The following is a 20,328-nucleotide window of genomic DNA, read 5'->3' as shown; positions in this document are numbered from 1 at the left end:
CGCGGGAGGCCTACGGGCACCTTTCCAGAGATGGGGGTGGGGGTTCCCCAGAAGATGGCACAGAGTCTGGGGTCTGAGTGAACCCCACGTTCCCTGAGGTTAAGAACAATTTGCCTGGCCGGTCTCAGCAGACCCCACCTCCCCATCCCGCTCCCCCGGCCCTCCTATACCTGGTTCTCTCCAGCCCCAGGCAGGAAGCTGAGAATGGGCACCTCCAGCCCACTGGGCCCTGCCCCAGCCCTTGGAACTCTTCAGCAGCTCCTCTGGGTGTTGCTCCCTGGGTGGGAGGGCAGAGTCCAGCGGGCGGGCCCCCAGATAAGCCTGAGGAATGTGCTGGGCCTGCTGGAGGTGGCCATGCTGCTGGGAAGCTCGGGTCTGGCCGCGCCATGCAGTGCCCCAGGAGCACGGGCAGAACTAGTGGTCACTTGGGCCTGAGGCAGAGGGCACCGCCAGATGACAGTGAGGGGTGCCCAGGGAAGTCGATAATGGGGTGGGCAATGGGAGTGCCAGCAGGGGCCACTCCGAATCAGATAATGAACAGATATCTCAGACTCAGACATGGGGTGGGGGCGTCCTCAGGGATGACCCAGTTCAACACCCATTTTACAGACGGGAAAATAAAGTTGCTCAGAGAGGCTACGCGGCATGGCTGTGGTCACCCAGCAAGCCCGGGGCACAGCCAGGGACAAATGAGAAGTTTCGGGGTGGGTGATGGGGCCAGGCCCAGGGTGGAATGTCCTGCGACCATCTCTGGCTGCTTGCCACGACCTCAGCCCTTCCTGCCGTCCAGACTCAGGGCCAGGGCTGTGCCAGCCACATGGCCCCCCATGTTTCCAGGACCGCTGGTGGGAAGGAGCAGCATTTCTGGAGTCAGCGGGGCATCCGTGCTGCCAGGACAGAGCCTGGGGCAGGCATGCTGCTGGATGTGCCAGCAGCTTGGCATTAATTAATCTACGGGAAGCCTGTCTGTTAAGTCCCTAACAAGGGAACAGATGGGACGGCCCCCCTGGGCACACGCAAACAAGGCTGGCAAGGAGGGTGACGCTCCCCGATCTTACCCTCTTACCCTCTTACCGGCACACTGGCAGCCTCCTCAGCCCCACCTCAGCGCCTCCCTGCCAGGTCACTCCCTCTCTCCCGGCACCGGCCCCGGATCCAAGACCCTCCCAAGTGGGAGGCCCAAGTGGTCTGCTTTCCTCCTGTAAAGTCTGGTCTGGGGCCTGCTCTCTGGCACTGGTCCCCATCAGCCCTGCCTCACCCGGGCTCTGTCAGTCAGAGATGGGTCTCCACGGCCTGCCTGGGGGCTGCCTTGCCCCCCCCCCCCCCCAGCAAGGACCAGCTCCACAGAGTCCCCTCCAAGATGAAGCAGGCTGGCCCCGGCTGTGGGGCCACAGCATGGAAGGCCCCTTCCAGAGCACACGACAAGGGAACACCAGCCCCGGGGTTCCCTCACGGCAGCCCGCAGGGGGGCACAGCCAGGAGCCTGAATCCAGCTGGATGGGTAGCTTGGGCAAGCCACGTCACATCTCCTTGCCTCAGTTTCCCCGTTAGTAAAAAAAACACGAGGATACATCACCTACTTTTTTTGTTGTTGTTCATCCTCACATGAGGATATTTTTCCATTGATTTTTAGAGAGAGTGGAAGGGAGACAGAGAGAGAAACATTGATGTGAGAGAGACACATCAATTGGTTGCCTCCGGCACGCACTCCGGGCTGGGATCAAGCCTGCAACTGAGGTACATGCCCTTGACCGGAATCGAACCTGGGACCCTTCAGTCTGAGGGCCGATGCTCTATCCACTGAGCCGAACCAGCCAGGGCAAACCCACCTGCTTTAAATGAGAAAATAAATCCACCAGGCTCCTGCCCGCCCACTTTGGAACCAGAGCTTCTGCCTCGGAAATCAGGGCCGTTTTCATTTCAAGAGCTGCCGCCGAGCCAAAGGCTGCGGAACCACCATCACCAGCCATCACCCACCTGCCCAGGGCGGGCCTCTCCTTCCTGGCGCCACCAGCGACCTTCCCAGCGGCATCCGCTCAGTGACTGGGCTGCCCCGCTCCCAGGAGCACCCCTGCCCTGTCTGTCCATAGGCCCACACCTGACCCTAGAACCAGACCCACAGAAATACCAGCAGACGACGAGCAACCTTCCATGGGAAGCCTGGGTGGCAAAGGGCAAGGGCAAGTACAGCAAAGAGGATTGGGGAGGGAGGGAGGGGGGAGAGCCAACAGACAGACAGATTTGACAGGCGATGGGATCAGGTGGGGCAGTGGGGGGCCTGGAAGCGGCCGGGCCCCAGAGGGAATGCGTGGTGTTAAGCTGGAGAAATGGCCCCAGGTGAGCTGTGCAGGCCAGGAACTGCTGTCTGGGGCCACTTCCCCTTGTCTCTTGAGCCCCCACCGGCTCGGCCTCTCACCAGCCTGCAGCAGAGAAGGTCTGTTCTGAGCACCCAGAGAGGCTAGGCAGGCTGACCAGCAGCCCCCCACCACTGCAGGGGGGACAAGGGCCCCCATGTCCCGTCCCAGTGAGACAGCACCAGCCCTGGCCCCCTGAGCTCCTTCACAGAGGGCAGGGCTGAGCCGGCCCTCTCCCCAGGAAAGGGCAGGTGTCCTGTGGGAGGGGGCAGGGGGACTCTGTGGTGCCCAGCAGAGGGAGGGCCGGGGCTCTCCTGCCCAGCTGCCCCATGGGGCAGCCTCCCTAAGCACCCCCTCTGAGCACCTGGATTCTGCCCGGAGGCTTTGGCTCCAGAACAAACGCTACGCCTGCTGTTGGCAACCAATGACAGAGCAGCGGTGCTGCCTGCCTGGCTGGGCCTCCCACCCGTGGGAGATGGGATCTTATCAGGGCTTGGGGACATCCCTACCTGGACACCCGGCTCCCGGTTGTCTCACTCTCTCCACCCCGCCACAGAGACCCTGTGGGCAGGATTCTCACCAGCACCAGGTCTGGCCCTCTCTCCCAGAGTGTGATTTATATCGGATCCAGGAGGGGTCCCCCTTCTGCCTCCCTCCGCCCCCTCCCCTCCCCCTGCAAATTCCCACAAGGAACCACCATCTGAAACACTGCAGGCCTCATCCAAAGGTGGGTGGCAAAGAGATCGAACACCCAGACGGGCAGAGGAACCATGGGACGGGGGACATCTGAACAGTCCTGTCTCCTGGCCCTTAAGTTAGAAAAGTGGTGCTGTTTCCACACCAGCCGGCCGCTCTGCTCTCCCCTGGTCCCCGCCCACCCCACCCTTGCCTCCCCCTGCGCTGGCCTTTCTTCCTCTTTTTAATTTTTATTGATTTCAGAGAGAAAGAGAGAGGAGAAAGGAAGGGAGAGGGAGAGATAGAAACATCAATGATGAGAGAGGATCACCGATCGCTGCCTCCTGCACGCCCCCCTACTGGGGATGGAGCCTGCAACCCCGCATGTGCCCTTGACCGGAATCGAACCTGGGACCCTTCAGTCCGCAGGCCGATGCTCTATCCACTGAACCAAACCGGCCAGGGCCCTGGCCTTTTTTCTTTCTCAACCTGCCTAACGCCTGCCCACGCAGACCACTGCTGCTGTTCCCTGCCTACAACACTGTTCCCTCAGATGGTCCCAAGTTCATTCTGCCACTTCATTCAGGTCTCAACTCAAAGGTTGCCTCTTCGAGAGGCCTTCCCTGACCACCCCGGCCACAGGAGCCCCGCCAGTCAGCCTCTGTCACAACATCCGGTTTCACTGTCCACGCTACGCGCATCATGGAAGGATTTTCTTGTTCCTTCAACAGCTCATTGGCTCCTCGACGGCTCAGGCTCCTAGAACACCCTCAAATGTCTGCTCCCTGATGCCTTGTTCTGTCTGGTTAACAGCTCCATCCCAGCACCTAGCTAGGATGGTGCCTAGTGTGGAGTGGGAGCTGGATATCTGGGAACCGAAAGCAGGCTTCTCTCCAGGACTTGTCCTCGTCCTGTCGCCCGCTACCCCCTGGCCAGATCCACTCACCATCCACAGGTGTGACTTCCAGGGTGTGAGGGGCCCCACCTCCCGGGACCCCAGGGCTTCCCCAGTGCCCATGGTCATGGCCAGCAAACTGTTGTTCCTGGGGAAGCAGCAGGGCACCAGACCCACAGCTGGTTCAACGCTGCCTGGGGGAGGAAACGCTGCTGACACTGGCCAGGCCTGGCTGGGAGCCTCTCCCCACCCCTCCAGCAGGGTGGCTGGGTGAGGTCATGACCAGCCCCGCTGTCCTGCCGGGTGGGAAGGGCTGGGAGTAGCCAGCTTCCAGGCACAGAGAGGCAAGCGGCTGGCCAGGAGGGGGCACAGCTCTGGGACCCACCCCTGGTGGGGGGACAGGAATGGCTGCATGGAGGCCCTGCTCTGCTCACATCACCCAGGTGCCCAGACTCCACCCCTGTCCCTCTGCAGTGACAGAAAGCATTGGACTGGAAGCGGGGCCTTGGGGGTCCTGGGGGTGGTGGATAGGAACCCCCAGGGCCAGGGGAGAAAGGTTCAAGGACAGCAGACAGCTGGCCAAGAGGTTAAGTTGTAGGTGGGCAGTGGGGACAGGTGAAGGTGGGCAGTGGGGGCGGGGGAGGTGGGGGTGGGCAGTGGGGGCAAGTGGGGTAGAGAAAAGTCTCCTGGGATTTGGGGGAGCTGAGAGAGCAGGAAAGTGGGGTGCAGAAAGTGGGGGCTGCCTGGCCTGGGTTATGCCCCTGGGGGACAGCAGACCTGGAGGCAGGGAGCAGACGGTCTGGGCTACTCGGATGGGTGTATGTGGGGTAGGGTTGAGACCAGGACGAACCCGGGCCCTCTGCAGAGGGGGAGCTCAGGGGAAGTTTCTAGGGCCTGGGTTGACTTTGGGGGAGCAGGTCTCAGAGCTCCCCGCCCTCTGCCTCCGAGTAGGAAGGGCTCCTGGGCCCCCCTCCCCGCCTCGCGCCCCTAGTTACCTGGGAGCCGCGGCCCGGGCCGGGGGCGCTTGCAGGGCGTCACGGCGGGGCCGGCGGTGGCGGCGGGGCGGCGGCGCCGGGCTCCGGGCGGAGACGGCAAGGAGGCGTGGCCGCCCGGCTGGGCTCCGGCGGGGACTAGGGTGCGCTCCCCCTGCGCCCCGCCCCGCCCCTACCCAGCGCCGGCCCTGCCCACGCCCCGCCCACGCCCCGGGGGCCGGCCCCGCCCTCGCCCGCCCCCGCCGTATTCCTCTGAGCCGCAGGGCACTCGCCGACGACCTCCCTCCACCCCCTCCCCGCGCGCCTCCGCGACCCGCACGTCGCCCTCGGTGCCGGGCTCAGCCCACCACCCCTCTCTGGGCCCCAAATCCCGATCTCACAGCGCCTCTCAGCCCCTGGAAGCTGAACTCCACATCAGCTCCCCGCCCCCCAATTTCATCTCCCAGCCTGTTCAGGACTCGCACCCCCCCATTGCTGCCCTACCCCCTACAGGACTCCCTGGACCCTCACAGCCCAGCTGCCCCCAGGACCCCCAGGGACCTCCTTAGCGCCCTGCTCGGGGCGCCCCCACTACACCCACCCCTCACACACGTAGTAGCATCAGCGCCTCCATCTGATGCCAGCTCCCCTAGAAGTGGGCCATCAGCCCCTCCTTGCCTCCCCCAGAGCCCCCATTCTGCCCCCCCAACTCCATCTCAGACTTTGCCGGGTCCAAACCCCATTCCCCTTGGTCACCCCCCGCCCACTCGCTCACCTCACTGCCCCTCCAGTCCCTGCAGGTGCTGGGTCACTGCCCAATGGGCTCACACAGCCCAGGCGGGATGGGGAAGTCACATGGGCCTCTCCTGGGGGGAATGCCTCACCTCCTAGTTTCCAGCCTGCGCCCTCTTACACCCGCCTTCTCACAGTGAGGTCCTGGGCCGGAGACACCACATCACCTGAAACTGGTTAGAAATGCAAGCTCCCGGCCCCAGCCCAGCTATGACGTCAGACTGGGAGCAGCACCTGTTTTCCAAAGCCCCCAGCTGTCTCCCATGCCCGCTCACCGCTGCTTCAGACAAACCGCGCAGGACAAAACCATTGTCCAGGTTGCTCAGAGGGGCAGGTCTGACGCTGCCAGGGTCCCAGAACCTCAGCATCACCCATGGCGTCCAGGCCCCTGCCCCTGAGACCTGGGCCTCCTCCTTGCTCAGGGAGCTGCTTCTTAGGGAGCTGCTTCTCTTCCCCCCAATTTCCCTGGATGGTCCCCGTGACCATGAGGGGAGCCCCACGGACTCCTGGAGGCTTCCTGTCCTGGGCCTGAGCTCAGCCGCCCCAGACTTCCCGGGGAGGAGGAGGTGGCCGCCCCAGTCCCTGCCGCCTAAGCTGGCCTGGATCTCGACCTCCTGACCTCCCCAGGCCTCTTCCAAACTTGACCCCACCTGCTTTGCTTCAAACCACAGCCCATAAAGCCCCCAGCACTTGATCCATCAAAGAAAACTGTTTCGCCACCAGGAACCTCTGGAGGAATTTTGGCCATCCCAACACACACACACACACACACACACACACACACACACACACACACACACAAAAACTGTTCTCAATAAAAAGTTACCTTCTCTAGAGCGGCGTTTCCCACACTTCTTCACTCTCTCATTCTCATATTATTGCTCCAGCCACTCTCCGTCTGTCCTAGAGGCACCTAAATTTTTTTTTCATTAAACTTTTTGAGGTATTTGTAGATTCCCATGTAATTATAAGATAGGATACAAAGCATAGAGGGGATAAAGGGTGATGGGAAAAATAAAATGAAAAAAAATATATATATATATATAATACAGAGAAATTCTGTGTACCCGTTCTAGTCCCTCCAGTGGTCACATGTCGCAAAACCAGAGTCCAATATCACGGCCCAGATATTGACATTGAAACGGTCAAGATATTGAACATTTTCATCACCACAAAGTTGCCCTTTTACATCCATACCCACTTCCCTCCCCCTCTCACACCTCCTTAACCTCTGGCAGCCGCTACTCATTTGTAACATCGATGTGGTCGTTGGTAACATTTTCTCAAATGTTATAAAATTGGAGTCATAAGTGTGTAATCTTTGGGGGCTTCGCTTTTCTGCACTCAGCATAATTCTTTGGAGGTTCACCCCAGGTGTCACATGTATCAATAGTTCATTCCTTTCCCTGCCGAGCAGTATTCCATGGTATGGATGTGCCACAGCGTGTCTATTCGTACACCCATTGAAGGACATCTGGGTTGTTTCGGGTTTGGGGCTATTATGAGTAAAGCTGCTATAAACACCCAAGTATAGGTTTTTATGTGAACATAAGTCTTGACTGCCTAGGACAGTTACCGGGTCCTATGGTCATTGCATGTTTCGTGAAAAAACTGCCAAATTGTTTTTCCAGAGTGGCCATACCATTTTACGTACCCACCAGAAATGGATGAGCGATCTAGTTTCTTCACACCCTCGCCCGCATTTGTTATTGTCACTACATTTTTTTTTTTCCAGCCTTTCTGATCAGCATGTGGTGATATCCCTTGGTGCTTTTAACTGGCATATCCCTAATGGCTAATGGTGTTGAGCATCCTTTTGTGTGCTAATGTGCCACAGGTATATCTTCTTCAGGGCAATATTTCTTCATGTCTTTTGCCCATGTTCTAATTTGAATACAGTATCTGCTTTATTACTATTGAGTTTTGAGAGTTCTTTGTCTATTCTAGATACTAGTCCTTTTTCAGATATATGGTTTACAAACGTTTTCTCCCAGTCCGTAGCTTAGTTATTCATCCACCTAACAAGGTCTTTCACTAAGCAGAAGTTTTTCATTTCAATGAAGTTCAAATGATCAATTTTTCCTTTTATGGGTTGGGCTTTCAATGCCATGTGTACGAATTCTTTGCCCAAACCTTGATCCTACAGATTTTCTCCTATGTTTTATTCTAAAAGTTCTATAGTTTTATGTTTTGTATTTAAAGCCTGTGATCCCTTTTGAGTTACACTTTGTCTGAGGTGTGAGGTGTGAGGCTTGGGTTGGTGTTGTGTTTTGTTGTTTTGTTTTGTTTCTTTTTGTTTGGCCTATGGATGTGCAATTGTTCCAGCACCATTTGTTGAAAAGTCTCCCTTTCTCCCATTGAAATGCTTGTGCAGCTTTGTCAAAAGTCATTTGGGTCTGCCCTAGCCGGTTTGCTCAGTGGATAGAACGTCAGCTTGTGGACTAAAGGGTCCTGGGTTCGATTCCGGTCAAGGGCACATGCCCAGGTTGCGGGCTCAATCCCCAGTGGGGGCATTCAGGAGGCAGCCAATCCATGATTCTCTCTCATCATTGATTTTTCTCTCTCCCTCTTCCTTCCTCTTTGAAATAAAAAATATATATTTTAAAAAAATCACTTGGGTCTATTTTGGGTTCTCTGTTCTGTTCCATGACTTATGTGTATATCCCTCTGCTAAAAGCACATGGTCTTGGCTGTAAGTTATGAAATCAGGCAAAATGACCCCTCCCACTTTATGCTTTTTCAAAATCGTTTTAGCTAGTTTAGTTCTGTTGCCTTTCCATTTACATTTTAGAGTCATCAATATACTTAGAAAATCTTGGTAGGACTCCGATAGAAATTACATTAGACTTATTTACCAGTTTGAAGAGAATTGACATTTTTACTATTTGAGTCTTTGATTTCTTTTTTTTTTTTTTTAAATATATTTTATTGATTTTTTACAGAGAGGAAGGGAGAGAGATAGAGAGCTAGAAACATCGATGAGAGAGAAACATCGATCAGCTGCCTCCTGCACACCCCCTACTGGGGGATGTGCCCGCAACCCAGGTACATGCCCTTGACCGGAATCGAACCTGGGACCTTTCAGTCCGCAGGCCGACGCTCTATCCACTGAGCCAAACCGGTTTCGGCATGAGTCTTTGATTTCTTTCATCAGTGTGAATGTAGTTTCATGCAAGTCCTACAGACGTTTTGCTAGATGTATACCCAAGAATTTAACATCAATTTTGGCAAATTTAAATGCCATTATATTTTTAACTTTGCTATGCATGTGTACGCTGCTAGTGTATAGAAATGAATGTTTTTGTATGTTTATCTTGTACTTTGCAACCTTGCTGAACTCTTATTAGTTCTAGGAGTTTGGGAACTTGGGAGTAGATTCCTTGAGATTTTCTACATAGGTAATCATGTCATCTAGAGTGTTCTTTCTTCCTTTCCTATCTGTATGCATTTTAGTTGCTTTTCTTGCCTTATTGCCGTGGCTAGAGCTTTCAGCACTATCTATACTAATAAAAGGGTAATATGCTAAATAGACCGGGAGACTTTCTGGGAGACCTTCCAGATGTTCTTCCAGACAAAGCCATGGTGGCGTGGCCAAGCCAGAGGCGGTTAGGGGCGGGCGATCAGGCCAGGAGGGGAGGGCAGTTGGGGGTGATCAGGATGGCGGGGGTGGGAGAGCAGTTGGAGGAGGGCGGGCTGGCAGGGGAGGGCAGTTGGAGACAATCAGGCCAGCAAGGGGAGCAGTTAGGCGTCAATCAGGCTGGCAGGGGAGTGGTTAGGGGGTGATCAGGCTGGCAGGCAGAAGTGGTTAGGGGCAATCAGGCAGGCAGGCAGGTGAGCGGTTGGGAGCCAGCAGTCCTGGATTGTGAGAGGGATGCCGATTGGAGAGGGTGCAGGCCGGGCTGAGGGACACCCCACTACCTCAAATTCGGTGCATGAATTTCATGCACCGGGCCACTAGTGTTGAATAAAAGCAGTAAGAACTGACATACTTGCCTTGTTCTTGATCATAGGGGAAAAGCATTCCGTTTCTTGAGTGGAGTGTTCTATCAATACCAATTACATGACCTGTTACCTGGTGGGGTTGTTGAGTTCTCCTATATTTTTGGTGATTATCTAGTTGTTCTATCAATAGTTAAGAGAGGGGGGTTGATCCTTCCAACCATGAGTGTAAATTTGTCCATTTCTCCTGCAGTTCTAACAGTTTTTGTTTCACATATATTGTAGTTCTGCTGGTTGGTGCATACACATTTAGGATTGCTATGTCTTCTTGATAGATTGTCCTTTTATTATTATATACTATCCCTCTCTGTCTCTGTAATTTTCTTTCCTCTGAAGTCTAGTCACTCCTACTTTCCTTTAGTGCTTGATTAATGCTTACATGATATATCTTTTTCCATTCTTTGATTTTTAACCTACCTGTATCATTATATCTGAAGTGAATCACTTGGAGATAACATATAGTTTTTTTTTCCTTTTTTTATATAGGTTTTTTTTAATGTCATGCTTTTTAAACCCAATCTGCCAATATCTATCTTTTACTTGGTATATTTAGACCATTTGCAATGAATATAATTCTTGACATGGCAGAGTTTCAATCTACCTTTTATTTTCTGTTTTCTGTTTGTTCTCTGTTTTTCATTTCTGTGCTTTCTTTTTTCTGCCTTCCTGTAAGCTACCTAAACATTTCTTGGAATTCCATTTGATTTACCTATTTTGGTTTTTAGTGCATCTATTTGTATAGCTTTTTAGTGGTTGCTCTAGATGTTACATTACGTCTATATAACTTTTCACAGTCTACTGGCGTGATAATTTTGCCAGTTTGAGCGAAGTAGAGAAATCTTACCTCCCTTTAGGTCTCTTTGCCTTCCCAAATTGATAATATAATTGTCTTTAAGATTTGCTCTCTATACATTTAGAACCACATCAGAGAGTATGGTCATCTTTGCTTTAACTATGGAACATAATTTAGAGAATTCAAGAGGAGAAAGCAAGCCTATTGTATTTAACCATATTTTCACTTCCCATGTTCTTTCACCTCTTCTAATGTTCCATGGCTCCTTTTATAGTTTCCTGTGTTTGTAGAATTTCTTTTAGTCGTTTTTTAAGAGTACATTCTCTTAGTTTTCCTTCATCTGAAAATTTCTACATTGGCCCTTCATTCCTGAAGAACATTTTCACTGCGTGTGGAAAAGAACTGTCAGCATTTTAAAAATATTGTCTCACTTCCTTCTGGCCTCCATGGTCTCTGATACGAAGTCTGCCATTATTGAAATTGTTTCTCCCCTATATGTAAGGTGTTGTTTTTCTCTGGTTGCTTTCAATGCTTTTCTCTTTATCTTCAGTTCTCAGAAGTTTAATTATAATGTGCCTTGGAGTGGATCTCTTTGAGTTGTCTTCTTTGGGATTTATTCAACTTCTCGGATCTGTAGCTTTACATCTTCTATCAAATGTGGGAAGTGTTCAGCCATTACTTCAAGTACTTTTCCAGCCCTGCCCTCTTTCCCCTCTCCTTCAAGGACCCTGGTGACACAAACATTAGATCTTTTGTTACAGTCTCACAAGTCCCTGCAGCTCTTCGAGTCCTCCCACCTCCCACCCCTACCCGCCTCCCTACTACCTCCAGTCTATTTTCTCTCTGTTGTTCAAATTGGACAATTTCTATTGTTCCATCTTCCAGTTCACTGGTTCTTTCCTCTGTCTCCTTTATTCTGCTATTGAGCCCGCCCGCTGAGCTTTCAATTTCAGTGATTGTATTTTTCAGTTCTAAAATTTCCATTTGGTTCTCTTTACACCTCCTGTGCGTTTGCTGAGGCTTTGTTTTCATTTGCTTTGTAATTGCTCACTGAAGCATTTTTATCATGGCTGGTTTAAACTCTTGGCCAGAGAACTCTAACATCTCTGCCATCCCCATGTTGGAATCCATTGGTTGTCATTTTTTCATCCGATTTGAGGTCTTTCTGATTCTTGATACGAGTGGTTTTTCAAAATCTGGACATTTTCCTATCATGAGACTCCAGGTCTTGTTTCAGCCTTCTGTTTGGTACTGCACCAGCAGGGGCAGGGGGGCACCACCTGGTTACAGCCAGGGGAGGGAGAAGTCCAGGCTTTCTCCGTGGCCTCTGCTGACACCTGGTAGGGGCAACCTCATCCCTACGGGGCAGGGGTGTTCTCTGCTGACTCCACAGTGGGGGTGGCCTCATTGCCCACATTGCCTGACTCTCCGCTAGACCCCCTCCGACACCCCCGCTGTAACGGTATTTCCCAAGCCCCAGCCACACAGCCACTCCTGTGCTATGATTTGCTCAATATATTTCTTCTTTAAATCACCTCACATGTTTCTATTTGCCTCGAGAACGAGCCACATAAATAAAACACCTTGAAAATAAAATAAATGCATGACACGTGTGCTGGCGAATATTGCTCGCCAAAAAGCTCTAAGGCTTTTGTTTAAAAGGAGCTGAGCAAGTGCTAAGCCCACACTACCACCTGGCTGAGGCTCTCTCCTTAAGAACGGGGTCAGAGGGTGGAAAGAAAAATGAGTAGGGAATCGCTTTCTTTTTTTTTTTTAATATATTTTATTGATATTTTTATAGAGAGGAAGGGAGAGGAATAGAGAGTTAGAAACATCAATGAGAGAGAAACATCGATCAGCCGCCTCCTGCACATCTCCCACTGGGGATGTGCCCGCAACCCAGGCACATGCCCTTGACCGGAATCGAACCCAGGACCCTTGAGTCCGCAGGCCGATGCTCTATCCACTGAGCCAAACCCGTCTCGGCGGGAATTGCTTTCTCACAGTTCGCCCCATGTCCGTCCGGACCGTCTTGGAGTGTGACCCACACCATTCTACTGACCATGGTGGTGGTGGTGTGAGCCCATTCTTGGGGAAACACCGTTCTAGCCTATTGAACCTCACGGTAGCAATCCAGGGTAGCCATCACAACCCCCATTTCACAGAAAAACTGAGGCCAGTAAGTAGCAGAATCTGCCCACGATGATTCTGGCAGCCATGCCAGGACTTGAAGAGGAGATGGTGGAACCTCTGTTTCTTGGGGCCTTGACATAACCTAGAAGGACAGGGATCCCCAGTCCATGTCCATCCCCCACAGGGCCTCCTGCAAGGCCCTCACTCCCCCCACCTCCCTCCCCTGCTCTTCACAGAGCGGAGTCCCCTGGATCCCACGTAAAGAATCCCAGGCGACCCCACCCCATCACAGCCATCAAACTGGTGGATTCTTTTCAATGGCTGTTGGTGAGAAGTTGGTGTTTGCGAGAGCCCAGGGCCCCTCCGCTGCACGGAGCACCGAGATCTGGGCCCGTTTGTCCGTTAGGATGAGGCCCTGAACTGTCTCCCTCCCCCCAGCTCAACAGTGACACAAACCAGCCTCCAGGGAACCTTCACATCAAAGGACTGACCCAGACCCCCAGACCGGGTGCAGAGGAAGGAGATGGGGCCCTCTTGCCCCCTCTGCTTCCTCCAGAGGCGGCTGGGGACGGGGAGATTTCCGGGGGATGCAGAGAGCAGCTCTCGGGAAGGTGGGGCATCCCAGCCCCGGCACCTCCCAGGGCACGGTGCTCGCTGGGTTGCTGTCCTGAGCACAAGTGTGATGTGTGCTACGCGGACAGCAGGCCTGGCGAGTGCTCCCCGGACAGGCATGCCAGGCAGCAGCCTTCCCTCCGTCGCCGACTCACTGATTCAGTCAACAAACATCGGAGCACCGCTCTGTGCCCAGGCACTGAGCACTGGGGACGCCGTGGTTGACAAGAGCAACCTGTGCCCTTGAGTTCACGGGCGAGTGACAGTGACAGGCATCGGCCTAAGAACCCCACAGCTGCAGGTGCAACTGTGCGAAGGGCAGCGAGGGCCGCCAGGTGCTGGAAGAGGCCGGGGAGGCCTGACCTGTCTGGGAAGCCAATGGAGGAGGAAGTGACTCTTAAGATGAAAGCAGTTGGGAGAGTTACCCCAGTGGAGACGGGAGGGAGAGTGCTGTGAGTCAGTGCGTGCAAAGGCCCTGTGGCAGGAGGGCCTGCGCTGTGAGAGAGCGAGTGTGGGAGGAGGCCAGAGCAGCTGGAAAGCAGAGGGAAGAGGAGACCCGAAGTGCTCAGGGAGGCTGCCCACGAAGAGACTTGAAGGCCAGTTCAAGGGTTTGGTCTCCTTCCTGAGGGACGGGGAGCTAATCAACCATTTGGTTTTAAACAGGAAACGGGAAAGAATCCAATTAGCATTTTTTAAAAATCCTTCAGGCTGCCCTTAGAGAATAGATGGAGGGCCTCAGGGGGCTTGTGGGGAGCCAGGCAGGAAGGGAAGGCGAGTCTTACAGGAGGGAGCTGGTGGGGCTGGGGTAGGGAGGGGGCTGGTGGCAGGGGCAGATCTGAGAGGGCCTCCGAATGTCAAGTGCCCCTGCTCCCCAGCGATTGGCCGATTGGCCGCTGGGAGCCGGGAGGGTCGGGGATAAGAAAGAAGCAAGACGATGACCCTGAAGCTCACATTATGGCTTCGATTCCTCCACATGTAGCGAGAGAAAGCCCAGCCCACCACCTACACCACATTCAGATCTGACTTCTCACTCCCCCTCTTCTGTCTGAAGGTCAGGCCAGCCTCCCCCTGGAGAAACGCACCGTCACTGTCGTTTCGTCATTTATTTAACCAGCCCCGACCGCTGGCCATGTAGCTGTCTCGTTCTTGCCTTTGTAAACAGTGCCGCGATGGGCACTGGTGTGGCTAAATATTTGCACCCACACTTAAGCAGTGCAGACTTCCTTAGGACCGCCTTCCAGGAGGGACCTATCTTTGTTTCAGCCGCATCTTGCCAAGGGGATCTCTGCCCCGCTGCCCTCAGAGGCGGTGCTTGGAGGGAGCAAACCTCCCCAGAGCCCAGAAGGTCAAAGCCGTGCACCTTCCATATCCGCTGCCTGAAAAACGGCCTATTGACCGAAGGCGCTAGGAACCCCCGGATCATGGACATGAGTTTGTGCCTCGTTTGCTCTGCGGTGTCCATGCTTCCCCTGGAGTGGCACTTGTCTAGGGGAGACACAGGGATTTGAGGACCACCCTGCCTCCCCAGGATCTGAAATGCCTGGAGCAGTCATCCCCCCCTACCCCCTAAGCTGCTCATCCTCTGTGCTGCCCAACCCCCACCCCCCCAACCCTGCATCAGGGAGGAGAGCCAGGGGAGTTTCTGAACTGGGGGACTGACCATGGTTAAAGGCGGGGTGCAGTCCTGGGGCCCACCCTCTGGCCATTTCCTGAAGCTGGTCGGTCCCTTGACAACGAAACCCATTTACTATGGGGCCTGGTGCATTAAATGAAAATGTGGGACCCCCTTTAAAAGCTACTAATAATTTCTTGTGGTGGGGGAGGCAGAGGAGGGTAGGTGGAGGTGGAAGATGGCATAGAGCAGTGGTTCTCAACCTTCTGGCCCTTTCGATACAGTTCCTCATGTTGTGACCCAACCATAAAATTATTTTCGTTGCTACTTCATAACTGTAATGTTGCTACTGTTACGAATTGTAATGTAAATATCTGATATGCAGGATGGTCTTAGGCGACCCCTGTGAAAGGGTCGTTCAACCGCCAAAGGGGTCGCGACCCACAGGTTGAGAACCGCTGGCATAGAGGGCTAAATGGTGATGGGAAAAATGAAATGAAATTTTAAAAATTATTAATTCCTTCTAGGTGGCAACAATAGAGCATCACACCCAGTGCGGAGCCCTGTGAGCCCACAGGCCCCACGCCCAGGAGGCCGCCCTGCCTGGCCAGCCTCTCCCTCCCAGAAAAGAGGCCCCAGGAGCATGGGGTGGCAGAGAGACAGCGAGGGAGGCCGGCTCACGGGCAAGACAGCTATGAAAGGGCCCAGGGCCAGGCAGCCGAGGCTGAGCCCATTTTCGCTGCCGCTGCTGCCACCCGGGACCCTCTGGGGCTCCGTGGAGGCTGGCTGTCAGGCTGATGCAGTGGACGGATGGGGTGGCGGAGACAGACGCAGCCCCGGGACCGGCAGACAGGTGCACGCGGAACACCTTGCGGCCCCAGGCTTTGCAGCAGAGCGTGGAGCTGACTCAGAGCCATCTGGGAGGGAGGGAGGAGAAAAGACATGGCCAGGTCACCTTGGGGAGGGCTGGGTGGGCATTGATTTGAGGGCTGCCACACAGCCAGGAGAGGGAGCCTAGACGTCCCGGTTCTGCACTCACAGCCGCCCCTGGAGACGGGCCAGTGTCACCCCCCTGCACAGATGAGGAAACTGAGGCCCAGAGAGGGAGAGTGGCAGAACCCAGAGTTCCCGACTCGCACTCACCAGCACTCCCTTGTCCACTTCCGGATCTGGCTGCCGGATAAGGACAGAGCGGGAACAGACGCCTGGAATAGTGGGTGACTGGCCTTTAGTGGGGCGGGGGGGCGAGGGTCCCAATTCCCTGGGTGGGGGCTCTACCTCACAGCAGTTGCCCCCTGGAGCCCACACCTCCTGCTCCCCCAAACTCCACAAAGGCTGTCCCCTGGGGCGGGCGTGTGTGACGAGCCTGGTCTCAGGCCACAGCCCCTCTCCTGGTCCTGGGCGGCCCCCAGATGTTTGTCCCTGGCGCCTTGGTTGCCCTTTTGGAAGCAGCCCTTCCACTCCATCTGGGTTTGATTGTCCATAAAAAAATTAATGGTCCCGGTGAATAAAGCAGCATAACAACAGAGGAAGGCTTTTTAGACAATCAATTAAAAGCCTAGCAGAGGGATTATCTCACTGAAATATCAATTTTTAATAGAGCCGCATCTCTGAGTTTCCTCTCAAAAAACCTGGCACAGTCTGTTTGCCTGCCCTGGGTTATAACTTCACCTCTCGTTGCCTTTGACCGACCTGAGCCTGCGGACCGGCCTTGGGCGTGACAGGGGGGCGTGGAAGGTCATTCCTTCATTTGTTCATCCACTCGCTCATCGTGCATTCGTTCACCGGATGCGTAGCGAGCTCCTGTTAGGTGGCAGGCATAGGTGCTAGGGGCACCAAGGTGACCACAAAGGACCACATTCTAGCCTTCAGGGACTCGCAGGTTAGCCAGGGGGCGGAAAGCCAGCCCCAGCCGGGTGGGTCAGTCGGTAATTACACCGGGAGAAGCCAGCGATCTGGAACCGTCCATGTCAAGGGACCGAGCGGAGGTTCATGGGTGCGTTACATGCAAAGCACAGAAGCCTTGGGTGTAGTGGTTACCAGCGTCCGGCTGGAGAGCGGGCGGTGGGGGTAGGGGTAGGGGGGTCGCCCTGGCTCAGATCTGCTTCTTAGCTGCTCTGAGACCTCAGGATGCGGCCAAGGGTCTCCAGCTTGGTTTTCTCACCTGTAATCACCTCACTGGCTGTCATGAGCATCAAAGGAAGTTAACAGGCAGACAGCCTGGCGTAGCGTCTCTTTGCTCTCTGACTCTACCCTCACTGCTTGGCAGCTACCTCAGTTTACCCCTCAGGGACTGGGTGATCAGATAAACTTGATCTGATAGAGTAGTCTCACCGGCCAGATTCCCAAGGGATTTTGTTACGGACCTAACTCCCGTCTGTCAGTCGCTGGGGTGGGTTGGTGGGGCGGGGAGGGTGGTCCAGAACAAAGGGGCCTTTGGTCTCCCAGGGGTACTCCCAAGCCCCACCCCATCCTGGAATGAAGATACCTGGGCCACTGGGCGAGTCATCAGGCGGAGGTCTCTGTTATTGGACTGAGAGCCGGGGGAGCTGAGTGTGGCTGAGGGGAGTGGTCCACGCGGGCAGAGTGAGATCCTGGACAAGGATCCCCTCTCCAGCGTGGACGGTGCGCTTGTCCTGGCCTCCACACAGACATGGCAGGCGACCTCGACGAGAGTGGACAAACAATACTGCTGGCTGCTGACGCCCATGCTGTGGGCTTGACGAGTGTCCTTTCTAATGGTCGCGGCACCGTGTGACCGAGGTGGAAACTGAGGCTCAGGGGCGGAGCTTTTTGCCTGGTTGGGGGTGCAGGAGATTCGGCACCTGTTTGGCCGCTCTCTCTCTCTCTCTTTTTTTTTTAAAAATATATTTTTATTGATTTTTTACAGAGAGGAAGGGAGAGAGACAGAGAGCCAGAAACATCGATGAGAGAGAAACACCGATCAGCCGCCTCCCGCACATCTCCCACTGGGGATGTGCCCGCAACCCAGGCACATGCCCTTGACCGGAATCGAACCCGGGACCCTTGAGTCCGCAGGCCGATGCTCTATCCACTGAGCCAAACCGGTTTCGGCAAGCTCTCTCTCTTGAGTTATTGTAATGAAGGTCAAAGGCGTGACGGAGTAAGACCTTCTTTGAAGGATTGGGCTTCCCAGGAGAGGGTGGCTGGGTGCCCTCAGAGGAGCTACTTTGCTCAGTGGGCCTCAGTGTCCTCACCTAGGAAATGGGTCCCCTCCTCCTACCTGCCCAGGTGGGCGCGGGCTGACAGGGCCTTGGGGAGTGCCCTGCAGGGAAGGGGGCTGAGGACAGCGTCTGTCTGCACCAGCTCACTCTTCTCTCCCTCCCTCCCTCCCTCCCGTGAACATACAGAGACCTGCTCTGAGCCGGCTCAGGCCCGGGCCGAGCACGTGGCCTTTGCAGCCGTCCTGATTCGATGCCGGCCCTGTCATTTACTGGCCGGTCCCTTTCCTCTCTGGGCCTTGGTTTCCCCACCTTGTTGTCCACCTCCTGGGTCATTGTGCCGGTGACAATGAAAGGCACCCCCGAGGGGACCCGGGCTCTGAAGGCTCTGCTCCTTCCCGGGGATCCCAGAGTCCCGGAGGCGGGACCCCTGACCTCAGAGCTCGCGGTCCCGGTGCCGGCGACGAGCCACACGGTCACTGTGAGGCCCTCACCCGGGCTGACCGGCCACGGCTGCTCTGGCCCAGGGCAGGTACAAGGCGGTGCTGGGAAAGCCAGTCCCAGCCAGTGGGGGAGGGAGAGACGCCGACAGGGTAGCTAGGGGCTGTGCACTGTATCCTAGATCAGCAGGGACCTGAGACCACGCCACTTGGGGAACGTGCTTAAGGGCGAATCTGGAGCACGGCACGCACCGGATGTGGAGGAGGCTGTGTTTGCCCAGCGGTGGGAGCCCCGGCTGGTTCCTCAGTGGGGGAGGGGCGGCCAGGATGCTCCTCTGACGTGGGGGAAGCCTGGGAAATGGGAAAACCGGAGGAGGCCTCGTGTTTACACCTCTTCAGGCCCCCTCCCCAGGGGCGGGGGGAGTCTGAGCACCGTGGAGAGCGCCCCCAGAGCATCTGGGCCTGGGGGCCGCCAGGACTGGGAGGCTTTCCAGGGAGCCCCGGCTCTACTGGGAGGCGCCCGCCTGGGGCCTGGGAGGCAGCTGGCATCGCCTAACCCTGCAATTAGCAGCTGAGGAGGCTGGGTGGTGGTGGTGGTGGTGGCGGTAGAGTGTGTGTGGGGCGGGCTGACAGCTACAGCTGGTGCTGCCTCAGCCTCCGGCCCCCTCACTCACTGCCCCAGAGTGGAGGGGTGCCCGGGTGGCTGTGGGCACCCAGGCACAGGGCACTGAGGTCTTGGGAGGGGATGCAGAGCAGAAGGAAAGCCAGAAAAATAACAGTGACAGTAAAGTCGTATTATTGGATGTGGGTTTGGACAAGCCGGTTGCTTTTGTTCCCATTTTACAGATCAGGAAACAACAGCCTAGAGAGTTACCAGGGCTTGCTAGAAAGCTCACAGCCCACCAGGAAGCAGCTGGGTCTAGAAGCCAGGCTTGTCTGGAGGGCTGGGGCGCAAGGGGCTCACTCTTGGGTACGGGTTTGAGGCAGGGAACCCCAGGGCTGGGCAAAAACAACCTCAGCTGGAGAGCCGGGGAGGCCGAGCCTTTAGAACAGATGCCGGGCCCTGAGCTTCAGGCTGCAGGGGGAGGGGGGCAGGAGCTGGCCGAGCCGGTTCTCCGGCCTGTCCGGGCACCTGAGGAGGTGGAGGCGGACCGGCTCCCCCCCGGGCTACTGTGGCTTTCTTGGAAGGCTTAGCTGACCGGCAGAAAGACCCAACAGAACCGGTCCAGCAGGTATTGCAGTGGGACTGGGGTGGGGAGCGGGGAGGTCGGGGGTGGGGTGGTTCTGGCTTTAACCTTTTACCATCCCATCCATCCATCCATCCATCCATCCATCCATCCATCCATCCATCCGTCCATCCTTCTTTCCTTCCTTTTAGGATGCCCACTAGGCCCGGGGCACTGTGCTGGCTGCCGAGAGGAGTTTTTGCCCCATAGGACAGAGCATCTGGTGGGGCCGGAGCAGCAGACAAGTGACAACCCACTAATGCCCTCAGAATGAAGTGAAGGGCTGGTGGGACCCTGGTGGGGGAGGGGCCACCAGGCTGGCAGTGAGGAAGCTCATCGTGGCTGCAGGGCCCTGGAGGGGGGCTGGAGTGGCACCGCGTGGGGCCTGGCCTTGGAGGGGCATCCTGAGAAGTGAGGATCTGGCCTCAGCAGCTGACCTGGAATGAGGGTGTCGTGTGGCCCTGGGGTCGTCACTCGCTCCTTGGAGCCTCTGCATCCTCAGTGGGAACTGAGAGTATGGCAGTGCCTGCCTCTCGGGTAGGAAAGCCCATGGCATGGCTCAGGACCTAGCGGCCGTCCCTGAGTGGTGACGAGGCACCTGTCAGACTTCTGAGGTCAGGAGTGACACGTGGACACGCCCTGCC

This window comes from Myotis daubentonii, chromosome 15 (assembly GCF_963259705.1).
Source record: "Myotis daubentonii chromosome 15, mMyoDau2.1, whole genome shotgun sequence".
Lineage (NCBI taxonomy): Eukaryota > Metazoa > Chordata > Mammalia > Chiroptera > Vespertilionidae > Myotis > Myotis daubentonii.
The sequence above is the reverse complement of the archived record's forward strand: the minus strand, read 5'-3'. Positions refer to the sequence as shown.